Here is a 20,316-nt window from a genome sequence, read left to right on the forward strand (position 1 = left end):
AAGCTGCTGTGTTTTTTAAAACAAATTTTTAAAATGTAAATGAGATCCCATTGTGATGTCATTGTGGGCTGGAGCACTGTTGATGGGCAGTTTTTTTTTTTAAACTAATTTTTTTTTTAAATGTAAATGAGATCCCATTGTAATAGCATTGTGGGGTGGGACACAGCTGACGGGCAGTTTATGTAAATAAGATCCCATTGTGACGTCATAGCTGCTAACTGGCAGTGCAGATTGAAGAAAAAAGTTGTTTTGTAAAGTTAAATGTGAATAACTTGTAAAATATAGCATCAATCTGAACAAAACTTGATACACCACACACCAGGACAATGGTGAGTAAAGTGGGCCAAACAAATGTAGCACTATCGAGTACTGTTTTGGCGTAATTTCAGTGTCCCAGCCCACACAGAGACAGACATAGAAACAAACAAGATGAGAGTTTTAGTTATTTATATATATAGATATAGATATATAGATATATATAGATTTATATGAAATATATTTTAAGTCGCCTCCATGTACGGTTGATTGTGCCACTACACATATTGCAAGTGATTCCAGTTTTAAATAAATCTAACATTTTTGAAAGATATTCCAGACACCTAAAACCATCTATCATTTTAATAAAATGGTTATGGCTTAATTCTGGGTGTGGATAAGAAGTTTAGTGACAAGGTTATTTGTATTTGTTTTATTAACATGGTGGCCACAATCCCGTGTATTCTTTTTCAATCCACTCACATCAAAAGTTAATTTAAATGGTGCTAACCTATTCTGCCATAAGGTATATATTCAAATATAAATAAAAGTCACTGTTAGAAATAATATTAAATGAATGTTTGAAGGAATTTAATCTTTGCATTATAAACCACATCTTTACTCCTCTATAAACAGAAATTTAATGACTTCAGAAAAAATAATTAACTTAGATGTGTGTAAATTATGCAATCATTAAAATTCAGATACAATCCTTCTCTTCCATCCATTGATGCATGCCCATGTATAGATTTGAAAATGAAATGTTTGCTATAAATATTCTGTGTAATTGTGCTCCCATGCGATTTAACTTCTTCAAATCTACACACTAGATGCTCAACTGTAAATCAGAGTAGGCAGTCATTTTACTTGCAAAATACGTTTTCTTTGATACCTTTGGGACTAAATTGTAAGCAACAATTCCCAGAGACATCTTCTGCTATAAAAGTACTGTATCCTGTCAAGTATACCTCCTGTTCACCTTTTAAGTTTCGAAAGCATTCCAAAATGTTCGAATAACCTTAAACTGTATACCCTTGAAAAATAGGAAATACTCCAAAATATTTTGTGAACATTAAGGTATAGATATAAGAATGTGCTAGTAGTTTTACATAAAGAATATTTTAATTAGTATCCAAAACTGAGTTTACTTCCTGTTCATAAGTTACCACCATAAATTACCTTGTACAATAGCAATCTCCCCCCCCCCCACTCCCTCCCCATTTTGCAAATGACTAAGAAAAAATGGGTCATTTTGTACTCAAAATTCCAAGAAACAAAATAACCCAGTTATTAGTCCAATCATTTTATTGATTTGTGTTTGTAATGCAATTGTAGTCCGCCATGCTTTCTGCAGGCTGCAAATGTACCAATTGTGGCATTTGAAAAAGATTAAAATTTGGAATGTAATTTTCACTGTATATTTCTTAGGTAGCTAAATTATGCCAGAACATTGCATGTCATGGGTTAGAGAAGTTAGGGATACGCAAAGAGACAAGTTCAAATTCAGATAAATATTTTCACTATAAAAAAAAAGCTCTCCTAATGACTAACAAGTGAACATTAAACAAGCTTATTTATATATATATTAGTTTGCTACAATAGATTTAAATGATAAATAACATTTGTTGATAAAGTTAGGTACACTAAGTTATTGCAAATTTATGGTCTGTAGGCACATACTACCCATTTCTTTTGGTTTTGGTCTAATATAGATATTACTAAAATAGATTTTAATAAAGCTACTGAAAGTCAGTGCAAAAATTCATGATTTTTATTTTGTTCGAAGCATCGTTACTATTTGTATTTACCATTCTAATAAAGGCACAAGAAGTGACCATTTGAGAAGGTCAGCCAGGCACCGTTATCTGATATTGGTCCATATTTTAACATCTCAATTACGTTGGAAGTAGGGGAAGCTGCCAGCACCAGGAAAGTGCTTGTCAAGGTAAAAATTTTAATTTACCCTCACCAAGATTGTGATAATTTTTCCCTCACCTTTCCTTCAATACTCTTACTTCGGTGACTTTAATAAGAGATTTCAGTTTTCACCTGTTGATTTTCACATTACAGATGAGCAAAGAGCAGAAGGCGGAGACAGTAACAGTTGTGAGAAGTTGGTAGTGGAGAATGCAGTCTGGTCCAAGCACTGCTCAGCTAGACAATGATGTTCTATCTCGATGTTTATTGACGATTTGGATGCCTTTGGAGTAGCAGCAAAGAATGTGCGAGGTCCTGGCAGTCATCCCAACCAAAATGTGCATACCTGCAGAGAGATTGGAGGAATCGGTCTTGAGCGCTACATCATAAACTTTTGCAATAATGCCTACATCAATGGCAGGAGTGGCCACCTTCATGACATGGCAATCCCAATGTGCATTACAGTTCCTGTGTGCATGCAATGAATACCACAAGGTATTGTGTACAGGCAGTTCAGCACCCTGCTGATTGACAAAAAAAGCACCCACCGATCTCTCCCTCCCTTCCAGGGAAATGCAATCAGTGCAAGTGGAACATTAGCAATAGGAAACATGGAAGTGGGAACTTTGATCAAAATGCTTCACTTTCTCATGCATTTCCATGTTCAGGTGGGCAAGTCTGCACTACGCAGGTTCATTTAATGGCAAATTTCTAAATTCAAAAATAATCCAGCCATCAGCGATTCAGCTGTGAGATAGTGGATCGAAAGCAGGCTACCCACATAGTCACACTTCAGAAACAAAGATGTCATAGGCAATATTATCAGGTTAGAAATCAGATATATGGATTATCAATCCCATTTAAATTCTAAAACTACTGATAAAATTGGTATTCATGAATGTTTAAAATATCTACCAAGACGATCCTGTGATGTTTTCTTAAAACACAGCCTCATAAACATTAGCTTAATGATAATTCTCAAATCTACCACGACCCACCCATTCTGATATCCACTTCCTCATTCATAAGAATCATACCCTGTCCTTATAAATTTTTAGATCAGATAAATCAATAAAGCAATTTAATTTGTCAAAAAGGAAGTTTCAAACAATTTAAATGAGAATAACATAAAACAATTATTTGAAGCATTAAAGACTAACTGAAATGCAGAAACGAGGAACTGCAGATGTTGTGAAAAGACACAAAGTGCAGGAGTAACTCAGCAGGTCAGGCAGCATCCCTGGAGAACATTGACACGTGATGTTTCGGGTCTGGATCCTTCTTCAGACTGATTGTAAAGTGGGGGAAAAGAAAGTTGAAGGGAGGAGGGGTGGGGCACAGCGTGGCAGGTAATGGCTAGCTGAAACTAGAGTAACAAATACATATATTTTCTAAAATAGTGTAGGATGACACAAGATCTAAGTAACCAGCAATTATAACTCAAGCTTGCCATTATTTCTACAAGTTTTACATATTTCTGCTCAAATAGTTTTATTTCAAGACTTATTACACTGATCCTGGCTGAAATTAAGTGCATATTGCTTACTGTGGCAGCAAGGAGAATGTAATCTGAGATTGCTCTGACTATGGAATTGGACTGACTAAAGAAAGTAGGTGATTTTCATCCAAACACAAAGTGCTGGAGCAACTCAGCAGACCAGGCAGAACCTGTGAAGGGAGTGGATAGGCAATGTTTCAGGTATGGACCCAAATGTTGCCTATCCATTCCCCCACAGGTGCTGCCTGACTTCGCTGAGTAATACCAGCACCACTTGGTATTTTGCTCAGAATTTCAGCATTTGCATTTCCTTGTGTCTCTAGGTAATTTTATTTTCATATGCCGGGGAATTTGGAAACCTTTAATGAAATTGTGCACTTAATGCCTTGATGGTGAGGCAACAGAATATTTTTTAGGTCAGGATAACATAGGTTTACTCCCCAACTACCTCATGAAGGTTTACCATGTGATATCAATGCCGCTTGCAGGATCAGATAAGGTTAAATACACTTACGTTATCAGTGGAAAGAACAAACAAGTTCATGTATCAGGTGTGACCTTTCATATATAATTAATTGATGATTCAGAATTCTGGCACTTTGCGATTTCTTTATTCTGCCTAATCCCATAAAATGTAAGGTTATAAGATTCCAAATGCCTTGGTGAATAGTTAATTAAAATGAGATTTAAAACCAAGACAAAGACTTCATAATTTTGACTGTACCCTGGCAATATAAATTTAAACACAAAACTATACTGGGACAATTATATTAAAATTCTCTCATGTAAACAAGCATGTAGAATAATTGATAGAGCTATGTGAATGCCCTTTAATTAATTTCATTGCTCCTTTTTATTTAATAAAAATGATCTACTAATTAATCATAGTATGACATGTCTTGGGAAGCTAGAACCAATACAATAGTTGCACCAAAGTAAAATTGTATCCATCCTTATTATTATGGCAGTTCAGAATGTCTTAAATGAAAAAAGGTATAAACCAATTATATAAAGTGTATTAGTGTGCTAGGCATATCATTTTGAATATGTACCAGCAGTGAACATTTTATTAACCAAAAACTGAACTAACTATAACCAAATCAAATAACAGCAAATACCTATCCGTGTTTATTTAACCCCCAAAAAAACACAACACATGTTAATTTAATGAACAGCAAATGAAGAAGCTACTTGCAAGTGCATTGTAAAACCCTTAGTATGTGTCAGCTGTTCAGGGATTTACACCAGTCACACAGAATATGCATAATGCAGTAGACAGGCATATGAAAAGCAAGACAAAGGAAAAAGGCTACTCCTTATCAGTGAAGACAATTTCACAAAATCTCTGAGCCTTCTGTGCATCCATTTACTCTCCTGAGATCAAAAACATTCAGTTAAAAGCAATGTTTTCATGGTAGGAACCCGAGGGCTCAGACACACAACTCCTGGCAACAGATGCGCAACCTCAACCTTATTAACACTTTTTGTTGTTGTTTTTGTGTAAAAAAAAACAATCCTCAGAAAGAGTATATAAAATACAATCACAAACACACATTTTACTTTACAACTAAAGCTTCAACTGGTGAAATAGACCAAGATCCCTGGTTTGTTTCCAAGCAAGTAAATGTTTAGTCATTTTCAGCCAAGTTAAAATGTAGTCTCAAAATGTATTCTAAAAATGAACTACTGCACCTCCGTGTTATAAAGGAAGTAAGCAAGGATTCACACTCTGAATAGTTCTCTATTTGAGTTGTACATCTTAACATAAGAGAAAGAGAAACAGCCCTCAACTGCTTACAATAACCTAATGCAATAACATTCACAAAAACAGTCCACTTATTTTAATCACCAAATCATCACGGCATCAACATCTTCATAATGTCAGAACATGCTTCTTGCATGGTTCACAGAGATTCCAACTGCTTTTCCAGTCGAACCCAAGTCCCACACAGCGTTGGTGACAGCCCTCTTAAGTGCCAAGTCACTTAGCGCTACTAGACATTATATAGCTGCACTTTTTTTCAATGTTTAAGATCTTTTAGTTTTTAGTAGTCTTGAAAGTTATTAGAAAGTCAAGGACAACCATGAACAAGATTTTGGCAGATTTAAAAGCTACCTGACTCGGCTATTAAAGATCATCTTGGTATTTTCAGCATTCTCCTTTTGGTTTTGGATCTCAAGAAATGCTCAGACCTGCATTTCACAACTTTCACATATATACATTACATTTGCTTGACCTCTTGCTCTCTCTCTCTCTCTCCCTTCGTTAACTAGATGACTCTATTAACAGCGGAAGCACTCAACGATCCTGGTCTCAACTAATCAGAGATAACCTGTTTATCACTTCTCCCCAACCTCTGCAACTTAAAACTAACGTGTTTGTCTCTCTTTGCTAGTTCCAAAGAAGGCTCACAGATCTGAAATACTAACTCTTTCTAGCTCCACAGATATTGCCATACCTACTTAGCATTTGTGGAATTTAGATAAAGACAAGCAACATAGTTCTAACAATACATTGGAAGAAAAGATGGTCGTTGTTGGTAAAAAGCCAAATATATTCTGGTCATTCTTTACACCAGCAACTAATTTCAACCTTTTCTACAATTTACCAACATGTAGCCACAGAGAAATATTACCGATGGACCATGGGCTCCTAAACAAATTGCTCAGAATGCTATAATATATTCTTGCATCAGATCCTACAAATTGGTTCAGAAAATAATGGCCTTTGCAGAGGGCAGCTGCAAGAGAGGAATTTACATTAAAAGCAAATAAAGCAGCATAACATCTGAAAGCAGGCGAGCAGTGAACCTTTTCTGGAGATTATAGTATGCAGAACACATCTGTATTATTTCAAAAGTTGCACTTCTGCCTACAAAATCTTAAACCCCAAATAGGTTTGGACATACCCAATAATACCCAAGGCTCTAATCATGATAATACAATTAATTTATGCTAAGAATTAATATAAAAAATTAAAATCTTCTGCAAAGATGAATTTTAAACTACATGAAGCAAAATTTTATTGGATTCAATTAACAATATTTTCATTGTTTAGTTGCTAATAATCAACTACCAATTAAAATGCATGCTTAGCTAATGGTCCTGAGATCTTAGTTTTGCCTGGTTTGGTTTTGTCTGAAGCATTGGCTTTGTTTGCCAATCATCCACATGACAAACAAGTCTGGCAGGTGTTTAGTTGAGCTGTACTTCTGCATCATTTAACAATTTTGTGATGCAGCATCACCACTACGTGCAGTGTGCAACAACTGTGAAAGTCATATTTCTCAATTGTGCTCACGAGTCTTAAATTGGGCTGCTTCAGTGAATTAGAAGCTGGTATCCCCATTTTGTACAAAATAGGCTGCTCGCATGATTATCTTTATGTTACATTCTACCATTAAAAGAATTGACAAAAGAAAACAATTGTGGCAACATTCAAGTGATCAGTCAATTTATTAACCAATTAGAAAAATATTAATAAAAAGTGTTCAATTTCTGAATGGTAAAAGCAGCTTTAAAGAAATCAAGCAAAATGTTCAACCAACCCGTAAAATATTACAGGGATAAATATGTAACTATTTGCATCAAATGGTTGCAATAACAAAACATTAAATTAAACATTTTAGCCACGATAAAGTGCGAATAATAAAATTAGTAGCTTAAATACACAGTAAGACATGGAAATGCAGTGGGCATATTTTCAAAGGTATTCATTTTGTTTCTCATGTGCTAGATTAAATGAATTTATGTTCCGCGCATCGAATATTCATCTTTATTACAAATAAGACTGTTATATTTATCAGAAATTATTCTCAAGTATACCAGGCTACTGACACAATTTCAGTTATAGTTTTTCAATCAAAATTATTGTATTTGTCTTATACAAACTTTAATTTTATAATGCAGTTCATAATTTGCAGTGTGAATATTGTTGAAAAAAAATATCTGCTGTTAGTCAGAACAAAATACTATTAAAACTATTAATTGGTGACAAGTCTTTCGCTGAAATGACAAGGTTAAATGTAACATTTGTTCACTGAGCTCCGTGATTTTACCAACTTAAGCAACCATATTATTTTGCTCAAAAAAATTAGCTTCTTTTGAAAAAAAGAAAAACTTGAGATTAATTTATCTATAGTGGCATTTTACATTTATGATTAGTCTTTGTAGTTTTTTAGAAAAACTTGGAAAAGACAATAAAATTCATCTTAAAAGGATCAAGAGATAAAAGGGCTATGTTGCAAGCAGCTATTGAGAATAATACTCTTCAAACCACAAAGCTTTTGCAGTGTGCCACAATTATCCAAATCTTGAAATATGCTTACCTTATAATTCACTCCAACCCAAAAATAAATTAACTTTAAAAATGTATTCATGTTTCATTTATTCCACGTTATTTTTAATAGCACTAGCAATGGTTTGCTGCAGTCTGCTATCCAATCAGTTAATTTGCGATATTATACCATGAGTGCTCACATTGCTAAAGCTGGTTATTTGCCCATTAAGTCCACCAACCTCTGGCAAAAATGTTCTTTCCCTACAATTACTCATCAATTGACTTTCATGGAATCAAACTATTATTGTGAAGAATTTTTGGCTGCATTTTAAATATCCAAAAACTAAAAATGCATTACATTTCAAGAATAAATGTACTGCTCTTTTCTTGTTATGTTCAACAGTTTAATAATAGTGGTAGTTTTCCCGAATTATCTGTACTAGTTCATGTCATTTGGTTTGGTAATATATTAACAACCCAAAAAACTTTTTTTTCCCAATTGGAACAAGTTCTAAGGTTGTTATTGATTACAATCATAAATGTTAAGATAGATTAAGCCTATCCCAATGATATGCTGGTCACTAGGTCACAGACTTTATCATATAAAACGGTCAGTGTCCCCAAGACATTCCAAGGTTTCAGGGCACATAATTAATAATCAATGATGCATCACCCATTAATCACATCTTAAAAAGATTGACACATTATTAAATAAAGTGTAGATGCAACAGACATGAACAAAATATTTCAAACTGAGTTTAACGTGAATTAATTGACACATTAAATATACTTACAACAGTTTTCAATATGCATAATTTCTGATGTGAATCTCCACGAAACTAACATCTGCATGTTTTACTGAAACCAGCGTCAGTGTGCTGAAACTGCAAGTTCTGTCCGTCAGTGAGTCAGAATGCATGTTCACTTTGTACATTATTATAACGCAGGACAAAAATCCTCCATTTAATCACAGACTAAATAACTGCAAATTTATGCATTAATAAGGTGCATTATGGGAAGCAGCTGTAGAAAGGATCCATCACTGATTTTGTCAAGGCCAACTAACTTCAGTAACAGCAAATGCAAAGGAGTGGTGAATCATTAAATTTTCCAATATTTATGACAGGCAAATTTATTATCAATATAAAATTGAATAAATATTTATTTGGGCCACTTTCCAGATCTGCACAATAGAAATGCACAATTTGTTTTCTGAAAAAATATTAAGCTACAATATACAACAAATCACAGAACCTCTCTCTTAGTAAAACTTTGGTTCGTCCAACAATGCAACGAACATGCAGTGATCGTAGAACATTTTTCTTGTTTATAATTGATTTCAACTGAAAAATCAGAAGTATTCAGATCTACTTTATAATCAATATAATTGAAGCAACATTGCGCACTGAAGTTTGTACGGAATACAAATAGCAACTCTGGTTCACAGCAAACACATGTAAAACACATTACAGATTCACATAAGGATTTCAGTGCAAGCTAATATACTAAGTTTTGAGTCCTTTTTGAATTCTAGTCAGAAACAGATTTATTTATTTTTAATTATATTGGGTTCATAAGTAGAATAGGCTGCCTGCAGAAATGCCTTCTACATTCTGTAGCACAGTACTGTTCTTTAATAGGCTATGTTAAAAGTTTTAAGGTAACATTCAATTGCAAAATGCAAGCACAATGCAAATCTATATTGCATGTGATGCACCCATGCAGAGATCAGTGCCATTGGCACCATGTTAATCAATGTTGCATGTGATGTATCTTCATAGCAGATACATGGTGGTAATGCCAACCAGTGTATAGTTTTGCTGCCAGAGCAACACTGAACTGAATCTTAAACGGAAAACCAGGTTTTAAGCGGATAAGTTGTTTAAAAAGCAGTTCGTAACTGAACCTTAAGAATTCACCACCAAAGTCAGTCATGAAATTCTATCCGATCAATCAGATGCCTCCTGATACTCCAGTTAAGATCATCTGTATTCATTTGGGAATAACTGAGGTTTGGGGGCTTCCGTACCCCAACTGCTTTAACACTTCCCTTGGGTACCCAGCTCACAATGCCTTATCATGGCAGGAGATATGTGGTGCCCAAATCTTCTCCAGCCCAGCCATACCACTCAAGTCCCAATGACTAAAGTTGTTGTTGTCAGAGATCCAGGGATTTTATATACAAATACATTGAGGGCTCAAGATTCAAGTGGCTTGCATGCAAGACACCTTGAAAATCATGCATACAAGAAAATCATTCCGTGGCCCCACGTGAGTGGCAGAAACATTAGACAATAGACACAGGAGTAGGCCATTCGGCCCTTCAAGCCAGCACCACCATTCAATATGATCATGGCTGATCATTCACAATCAGTACCCCCATTCCTGCCTTTTTGCCATATCTTTAAGAGTATCTAAGTCTCTCTTGAAAGCATCCAGAGAATTGGCCTCCACTGCCTTCTGAGGCAGAGAATTCCACAGATTCACAACTCTCTGGGCTAAATTATTTTCCTCATCTCCGTTCTAAATGGCCTACTACTTTTTAAACTGTGGCCCCTGGTTCTGGATTCCCTCAACATCAGGAACATATTTCCTGCCTCTGGCGTGTCCAATCCCTTAATAATCTTATATGTTTCAATAACATCCCCTCATCCTTCTAAATCCCAGAGTATACAAGCCAAGCCGCTCCATTCTATCAACATATGACATTCCTGCCATCCCGGGAATTAACCTTGTGAACCTATGCTGCACTCCCTCAATAGCAAGAATGCCCTTCCTCAAATTTGGAGACCAAAACTTCACACAATACTCCAGGTGTGGTCTCACTAAGGCCCTGGACAACTGCTCCTAAACTCAACTCCTCTTGTTATGAAGGCCAACATGCCATTAGCTTTCTTCACTGCCTGCTGTACCTGCATGCTTACTTTCAGTGACTGATGAACAAAGATTCCCCAAATCTCATTGTACTTCCCCTTTTTCCAATTTGACACCATTCAGATAATAATCTGCCTTCCTGTTTTTGTCACCAAAGTGGATAACTTCACATTTATCCACATTAAACTGCATCTGCCATGCATCTGCCCACTCACCCAACCTGTCCAAGTCACCCTGTATCCTCATGGCATCCTCCTCACACTTCATACTGCCACCCAGCTTTGTGTCATCTGCAAATTTGCTAATGTTACTTTTAATCTCTTCATCTAAATCATTAATGTATACTGTAAATAGATGCGATCCCAGCACCGAGCCTTGTGGTACCCCACTAGTCACTGTCTGTCATACTGAAAGGGACCCATTAATCCCTACTCTTTGTTTCCTATCTGCCAACCAATTTTCTATCCATGTCAGCACCCTGCCCCCAATACCATGTGCTCTCATTTTGCCCACTAATCTCTTATGTGGGACCTTATCAAATGCTTTCTGAAAGTCCAGGTACACTACATCCACTGGCTCTACCTTGTCCATTTTCCTAGTTACATCCTCAAATAAATTCCAGAAGATTAGTCAAGCATGATTACCCCTTCATAAATCCATGCTGACTCGGACAGATCCTGTTACTACTCTCCAAATGTGCTGCTATTTCATCTTTTATAATTGACTCCAGCATCTTCCCCACCATCGATGTCAGGCTAACTGGTCTATAATTCCCTGTTTTCTCTCTCCCGCATTTCTTAAAAAGTGGGATAACATTAGCTACCCTCCAATCTACAGGAACTGATCCTGAATCTATAGAACATTGGAAAATGATCATTGATCACCAATGCGTCCACAATTTCTAGAGCCACTTCCTTAAGTACCCTGGGATGCAGACCATCAGGCCCTGGGGATTTATCAACATTCAGTCCCATCAGTCTACCCAACACCATTTCCTGCCTAATGTGAATTTCCCTCCGTTTCTCCGTCACCCTGGGTCCTCTGGCCACGGGTACATCAGGGAGATTGTTTGTGTCTTCCTTAAGTGAAGACAGATCCAAAGTACTTAAGAAGGAACTGCAGATGCTCATCTGCCATTTCATTGTTCCCCATTATAAATTCACCTGTTTCTGTCTTCAAGGGACCAACATTTGTCTTAACTATTTTTTTCTTCTTCACATACCTCAAAAAGTTTTTACTATCCTCCTTTATATTCTTGGCTAGCTTACGTTCGTACCTCATCTTTTCTCCCCATATTTCCTTTTTAGTTATCTTCTGCTGCTCTAAAAGTTTCCCAATCCTCTGGCTTCCCACTCATCTTTGCTATGTTATAATTCTTCTCTTTAATTTTTACACTGTCCTTGACTTCCCTTGTCAGCCACAGTCGCCTCTTACTCCCCTTAGAATATTTCTTCCTCTTTGGAATGAACTGATTCTGCACCTTCTGTATTGTTCCCAGAAATACCTGCCTTTGTTGTTCTACTGTCATCCCTGCTAGGGTCTCTTTCCAGTCAACTTTGGCCAGCCCCTCCCTCATGCCTCCATAGTCCCCTTGTAATACTGACACTTCCGATTTCCCCTCTCCCTCTCAAATTGTAGATTAAAACTGATCATATTATGGTCACTACCTCTTAATGGCTCCTTTACCTTGATGGGCCTGTCCCACTTAGGCTATTGCCGGCGACTGTCAGTCGTAGCAGCTCACTGAAAAACTGGTGACTGGACCCCTCTTCGACGTAAAATTTGAAATAGAATCATTACTTTAACAACAACAACAAAAACGGTCAGCACTGGCTGAAAAACTACGTCACCTGGCGACAACCTACGTTAACCTGGCAACAACATGATGAAAATCCAGCGACGACCAGAAAGACGCTACGACTCTTTGGGCGACTGAGGAGACTACTCACGACCATACAGGCGACACCCGGTGACGACAGTAGGGCTTGCCCTTGAGTTCCCTTATCAAATCCGGTTCATTACACAACACTAAATCCAGAATTGCCTTCTCCCTGGCAGACTCCAGTACAAGCTGCTCTAAGAATACATCTCGGAGACACTCCACAAACTCATTTTCTTGGGGTCCAGTACCAACCTGATTTTCCCAGTCTACCTGTATGTTGAAATCTCCCATAACCACCGTAGCATTATCTTTGCTATATGCCAATTTTAACTCTTGATTCAACTTGCACCCTATATTCAGACTACTGTTTGGGGGCCAGTAGATAACTCCGATTGGGGTCTTTTTACCCTTACAATTCCTCAGTTCTATCCATACTGACTCTACATCTCCTGATTCTATGTCACCCCTCGTAAGAGACTGAATTTCATTCCTCACCAACAGAGCAACACGACCCCCTCTGCCACCTGTCTGTCTTTTCGATAGGACGTATACCCCTGAATATTCAGTTCCCAGCCCTGGTCCTCTTGCAGCCATGTCCGTAATTCCAAACAACATCATACTTGCCAATTTCTAACTGAATTTCAAGCTCATCCACTTTATTTCTTATACCTTGTGCATTCATGTACAACACTTTAATTTCGGTATTCACCTCCCCTCTCACACCGGTCATTATTGGCCCTGATACTATATTGCTCCGATTACTATATTGTTTATCAACTTCTAGCTCATTTTTCACTTTACACCGTATTGTTTGTCACAATCTCTTGACAAACTGTGATGCTAATAGACTACTTACATCACAATTTTACTAAAACTCTCATTGCAGTGCAGTAGTGCTTTTTGCTGGTTGTCAAGGAAATACTGGAAATGACAACAAAGCATTTTGAAAATCATAATACAATGAGATAGAATCAGAGTTTTATGAAAGGGTGTGATAAATTCTGAGGATGTAATAAAGGGATGAGGGGGAAAACCAGAAAATGCACGGCATATGGCTTTGAACAGGTATATGAAAGGCTGCCACATAAAGACATGCTTATACATTATAAAGGCTCACAGAGTTAGGATAATATGTTAACCTGAATAGAGGACTGAATAAAGGATAAAAGTAGGAATGAACAGGTTAATCTATACATCTACATCTGTCTATACACTGTAAATGGATAAATTGGCTTTCTGCTGACTGGTTAGCACAAAACAAAAGCTTTTCACTGTACCTCAGTACACGCAACAATAAACTAAACTAAAAAAAATAAAATTCCAAGAGGCCTCAAAGGTCAACCTTATCTATTTCCACTCTACATCAATGACTTGGATGAAGGTAGCAAATGTCTATTGAGAAAGGTTTATGTTAAATTGTGAGAGTCCAACAAAGGTCGCTAAATGAGATATAGCAAGGTGACAGATGGAGTATAATGAAGGCAATTGCAAGCATGCTCAGTTTGGTAGAAAACTGTTATAAATAAATTATACTGCTCGAAAAGATAAGATGTACCAATGGATTGTTGTGCAAGAGAGACAAAGTTAACAATAACCGGAGACATTGTTGGAACAACAGCAGATCAGGCAGCAGAGTAAATCATCTAAGCTAGACCAGTAGCCTTTCATGACCTATTGAGTTTCACAGACCTGAAATACTTGTCCCTCCAAACAAGTGTTTCTGCTCTTATTTCTTGTGCCTACAATTTATATATATTTTCCAAACAATTGACAAGTAGATATAGTGCACAGTTAGAAAAGTCAAGTGCTTCGGGCTTGACATAAAAATTAGTATTTAGCATGGCTGAGGAAAGGGCATGGTTAGGATTGTTGGTATCTAAACTTGCCTTGGTGATGGGACAACAAAGCTACACTGGACTCATTACCAGAATAAATGATGATCTGAGAAGTCATTGAGTAGAATAATTCCATATTCCCTGCAATTTTAATGAATGAGTCGTGATCTTGTTGATTCATAGAATGTTCTATGATATTCAACTGTGCAGATACTGAGATTGCTTGCTTTGGCTGGAGCTTTTCACTGTATCTCGGTACATGGGATAATAATAAACCTAAACCTAAGCATCTACAACTTAGGGGGTGATAAATCCTCAGGATAAATATGCTGCAACTGAGAGATTTCTTATTGACATTATATCCACTCCAAGTGCCATGAAATATGTTGTCTTTGTTGCTTCATGTAGAGAGCTTTGGATGCTCAGTCCTTTAAAATATTCAAGGCTGATATCAATAGATTGTTGGACAGGGAATGGCGAGTTAAAGGATCTGAGCAGGAAAGTGGACAAGGCCAGGGATCATCTGTGATATTGAACGGTAAAACGGGTCCTTTGGGACGTGTGATCTACACCTATTTCTTATATTATTACAAGCTAAGATGTGCATCACAGAGACAGATGTTAAAGAAAATCTTGGATACTTTGGTCAAACCCCGACCTCAACAAAAAGCAGCAGCCAGGGACACAAAGCTCCACCGATGATATTGTGCGTATATTTTGATGCTCAAAAGCAGCTGGCCATTTCATGCTTCGAATTTTCTAAATTGTTCACAAACATACACACCTCTGATGCAATAATTGAATTAAAATAAAACAAGAAATCAAACTTGCATGCATGTATAAAGTCAGAGCTTCTTGGAGCTTAAGTTTAAATATTTTGTTTAAATATCAGATTAAAATGCAGCACATATCTAATAATGCAAAAACCAAAACCTAACTAGAAAAAAAAAAACTATCCAGGATGTAAAGAAAATCCAAAAAAGAAAATGTGGTGTATGAAAGTCATATCATAATATCCACATGGATATGAGGGATAGTTACACATTTACTATTAATGCCACATTTGCAGTATATCCTTTAAATTATTGTAAGCAAAAGTAAAGTGCATTTGTAAAATGGCAGTGCATTGCAATTAATTTGTAATCATTTGGTATAAATTAAAATTCTTGGAATAGAATACAAATGTATTAACTTACCATTAAAAATATTCCCTTTACTAATGGCTCAACATACAAAGACACTACACAAGACCAAATTCCTGCTGTGCCACACATTTAATATTGCAAAACACAATTATACCATTAGTGTTCCTGCAATGTTACCCTCACAAACAATAACATTGTTATTCAACTGCAGAGTACAAATCATTATCCAAGTCATAATGCATTCATAACATAGAATCACAAAATATTTTACACCATTTATTGCTGTTTAGTTAAATTTATAACAAGAGACCAGAATTGTCAAACCAATTGCATGTTCTACTGTACATTTTAGGATTTTTTTTCATTCATTAGCTATGTTGTGCCAAAATAATCAAATAATTATCCAAATAAACAATTTCAGCATATCATAACTAGGTTTTAATTGTACAGCAATTACCTTGTGAAGAGAGGCCAAATAAATGTTGGATTATATGAATAGAAGATGTAGAAGACCTTCTACTTGAGAAAATTAGATCAGTAAATTCTGGTCTAATCATCATTAGTCCTAGAATTGGCAGTTAATTTGTCGATCATACAACTTACTTCAAAAACATTTTTTTTTTAGGTAAAAATTGAAAAATGCATTATACATAAAAGTTAACTAAAACAAGTTTCTAAACAATATTGTAAAGGATTTTTGTAAAGTACAGTACCTCTCAACCAGCAGGCCTTGTTGAAAATGTTTTCTGTGTATATTTAGGTAGCATGGTGTAGTACCAGTTTCATTGTATATTTTTGAAACTTCCCCAATTCAGCAAAGGTTACTAAAATATTAAAAATTACTTCATTGCTCATTTTGACATTTTAGACCTTCAGTCTTTTCTTGACAGTATGGCTCTCAATTTTAAAGTACAAATGTAGAAAATGTTTCCTTTTCATAAAAGAAAAGAAAATGGTTAAGAACACTTCCGCATACTGTAGTCTCTTGAGGAACAAGCAGTTATTTAATATCAGCTGCATGAACGGTGGTTTAATCAGGAAGTAGCCATTATCCTTCGACTGCACAGTCGTGACAGCTCTCGTAACAAACAGTTTTGTTTTTCAGTTTGTATGAATGAAGGCACAAATACATACTGTATTGCCAACAACTGACCTTTGAGGTCAATATACACAAGAGACAAATGTGTTGTTTGAAAAAAGGCACTCCCAAATGAAGCACATGCAGATGGATTCCTTGTATGTTTTAAAAATTTCTAGGCAGCTGATCTTCACCACACCATCTTGTCTCATACGCAAAACATGGCTGTCTTATTCAGAGATTAGCAATTATTGTAATGGGAAACGGTCTACGAGGTCAAAGCAATACTTCCTGCTGTTCACACATCATGATTTCCTGGAAACAATGAAAGGCAGGTGGGGCAGTCAGCGCATTGATCAGCAGGTAAAGCACACAAGTGTTGTGAACATTATCTGATATCACACAAAATCCTCCAATATAACTTTGACTCCCTCTCTATTCTAAACATCAACACAGAATTAACAGAACTTTCAATTATGTGCTCTTTAGGTGAACATAAATAAAACAAAATAAGTTTTAATTATATTTTAAATTTTGAAGTTACTATACCACTGTACTTTGATTGAAAACTTTTAGGAGACAACTTGGTTGAATTTTTTAATTATGACATAATAATATTCAGTATGTGAAATGAAAAGTTTCAAATAGATAACAGGAAAACCTACTTTAAAAATTGAAATACTATTGCTAATGCCAAACAGTTTTAAAATGAATAATAGAAGCAGTTAAGACTGTAACAGTAGACCAACATGGCAAACATTGATGTGATTTCATTACCTCGGTAATCCAACTCCTAGGCATTATAGATGGAATAATACTATTGTAAAAGGAAAAGTTACATATTTTGTGGAACAACTTCATCTCTTCCACACAAGGACTTCCTTCATGCTACTGAGGAAACCCAGGATGTTTTTTAAATATGCAACATGATTGTGAAGAACAATCTCCCTTTAAGAATTATTTTGTGCTCTGTTACGTAATGTAAAATAATTTCAACCTAAGGTATCTTGTAAAACATGAATCCCTGGACATGGAATACATTGTTCTGAAGTAATATTTCAGAACTATTTAAAATGTTTACATTTTAAACATAATATTTTTATTTTTTCCACCCATTCGCGTCAGTTCTGTCGGCAAGCCCAAGCCCAATTTAGCCCAAAAGTGTCCTTTTTTCTGCAGATGCCATTCTTTCCATTGTCCTTTTAAGTGGTACAGGTCAGGCAAGGTTCATTCAAAGACATCTTGGCAATTTGCTGCCCTGCAATTTGTAGTTAGCAGTTTCAGGAGCCAAACTGCACCAGTGACAGAGAACAGTAAACCCTCGTAATTATGGATTTTGGTTATAGCGAATGGAACGTCCTCACAGTAATCAGACACCGCTGTCTATTTAACAACACAGGCTGCTAGTTGCACTGTGGAGAGTCACTGAAATTGACAAGCAATTGCTTCAATGGACACTTGTGCAATAATACTCTATTAAACAATGTAACAAACAGCCTTTGGTAATTTTAGCTTGCAGTAACAAAAATAAATGTTTAGCTATTAAAAAGTACTTTGTATTTGAAAACAGCTCGTTGTTTCACGGAGTGACCACTAGGTGGTTGGAACGAATCCCTTACCCGGTTATAACGGACAATGGATAAAAATGGACACCATGTGCCCTCCCTCCCCACCCCCCACCCCCGGTCCATTGTAATGTTATTTTTATATACGGTATGTAGTATATTTTAGGTGATGAAAGCATTTCAGGGAAAATGGAGAATTCCATCAGACAAATAGATGCACTGCTGAGAATGTGGTTAAATATATTTCAACCTTGACAGGTCTAGTTAATTATCATATGCACAAGTATGGTGAGGGACAGGTACAATGAAAATCTTGCAGCACCATCACAGGCACATCAACTCAAACATACAAAAACACAAGTTCTATATAAACCATATAAGACAATGGAAAAACAAACTCTCCAGTACAAAACATGAGTGCATAGGCACGAGTAGAAAACAAGTTCATGTGAAGGCAAGTGCTACTCCACAGTATTCTGTTGCTGCGGTAGGATTAGTATTGAGCTGACAGGAGGAACGGCAGATACTGGAATCTTGGCCAAAATACGGGCGGCACAGTGCCACTGGTGCTTCACAGCGCCAGAGACTCGGGTTCGATCCTGTGAGGACTTTGTAGGTTCACTCTGTGGCCGCGTGGGTTATCTCTGGGTGCTGCATGGGTTGCCTCCAGGTGCTCCGGTTTCCTCCCACATCCCAAAAATGTGCAGGTTTGTAGGTTAATTTGCTTCAGTAAATTGTTCCTAGTGTGTGGGATAGAACTAGTGTACAGGTGATCGTGGTCGACGCAGACTCAGTGGGCCAAAGAGCCTGTTTCCATGCTGTATGTACGATATGATAGAACTTTATTTATTGCAGGAGGCAACAGTCATTAAAACAAACGATACTTGAAACATGAAATTAAAGTGACGAGTGGATAGGATTGGGGATGTGCAAAGATTGGGATGAAGGGTGGGGGGGGGGGGGGGGAGTACGGGACCCTGCAATGGAAGGGGGAGTAGTTGTACAGTTTGATAGCCACAGGGAAGAAGGATCTCCTGTGGCGTCCTGTACTGCAGCTTGGTGGAACCAGTCTGTTGCTGAAGGTACTCCTCAGGTTGACCAGTGTGTCATGGAGGCGGTGAGCTGTATTGTCCAGGATGCTCTGCAGTTTGAGGAGCATCCTCCCCTCCAAGACCACCTCCCATGAAACCAACTCCACCCCCAAGCCAGAGCCAGCCATTCTGATCAGTTTGGTAACCCTGTTGGCGTCTGCGGCCTTCGCCCTGATGCCCCAGCACACGACAGCGAAGAAGAAGGCACTGGTTGCCACCGATTGGTAGAACATCTGCAGCATTTTACTGCAGAAGTTGAAGGAGCGAAGCCTTCTCAAAAAGTACAGCCGGCTCTGTCCCTTCTTGCACAGGGCCTCAGCATTCCTGGACCAATCCAGTTTACTGTCCAGGTACACTCTAAGATATTTGTACTCCTTGGTAAACTGCACATCCCATGTCCGTCCGAAGGGGGGGGGGGGTACGATGGGTGCGCTTGCACCCCCCTTTTTCCCCCCACAGTAAGAAAAAATCCCGAGAAAAATAAAATTTGGAGCGCATTCAGCGTTTACCCGAAATTCTGGTTCCTGCCCGCTGGATGATTTGAGGGAAAAAAGTGACCATCCCCACCTGCGCAGTTGGGGGAAGCCAGTGATGCAGTAGTGTCGCAAAATTACGCTGTCTCTCCGCGCGTGCACAGTGGGCCCGGGCGGGATCAGATCGCATTTTGCAGTCCACACAGTCAGCGATCGCCTGGATGCCTCGTGTCTACTCTGGTAAGTAGTGGAATATTGCGTTGCGGGAGGGGGAGTCTGGTTTTTATCCTGGGTAGCAAACTACCCCCGAGTGGTCTAACAGGAGACCGTTCTCCCATCGCTGAGCGGGAACGGCTGGCAGCGGCCGAAACCAGACCTTGACACCAGACTCTGCTCCGGCCTTCGCCTCTTCCGCCATCGGGCC

General features: G+C 37.5%; 1 protein-coding gene across 13 annotated transcripts in view; it reads right to left on the reverse strand.

The window, feature by feature from the left end:
* baz2b (bromodomain adjacent to zinc finger domain 2B) overlaps positions 1 to 20,316 on the reverse strand; it is a 233,331-nt gene that overhangs the window by 139,574 nt on the left and 73,441 nt on the right. For 8 of the 13 annotated variants that reach the window (XR_004412578.1, XM_033024118.1, XM_033024122.1 and 5 more), the window contains exon 3: positions 2,251 to 2,518. The exons of 2 other annotated variants lie outside the window; for them this stretch is intronic. The gene's annotated coding sequence lies outside the window, so the exon portion shown is untranslated. Of the gene's footprint in view, positions 1 to 2,224; positions 2,519 to 16,398; positions 17,046 to 20,316 lie in introns of those variants that run through there. 3 more of the 13 variants (XM_033024117.1, XM_033024114.1, XM_033024113.1) reach the window with 3 other exon arrangements.

The sequence above is a fragment of the Amblyraja radiata genome, chromosome 7 (assembly GCF_010909765.2).
Source record: "Amblyraja radiata isolate CabotCenter1 chromosome 7, sAmbRad1.1.pri, whole genome shotgun sequence".
NCBI classification, from domain to species: Eukaryota; Metazoa; Chordata; class Chondrichthyes; order Rajiformes; family Rajidae; genus Amblyraja; species Amblyraja radiata.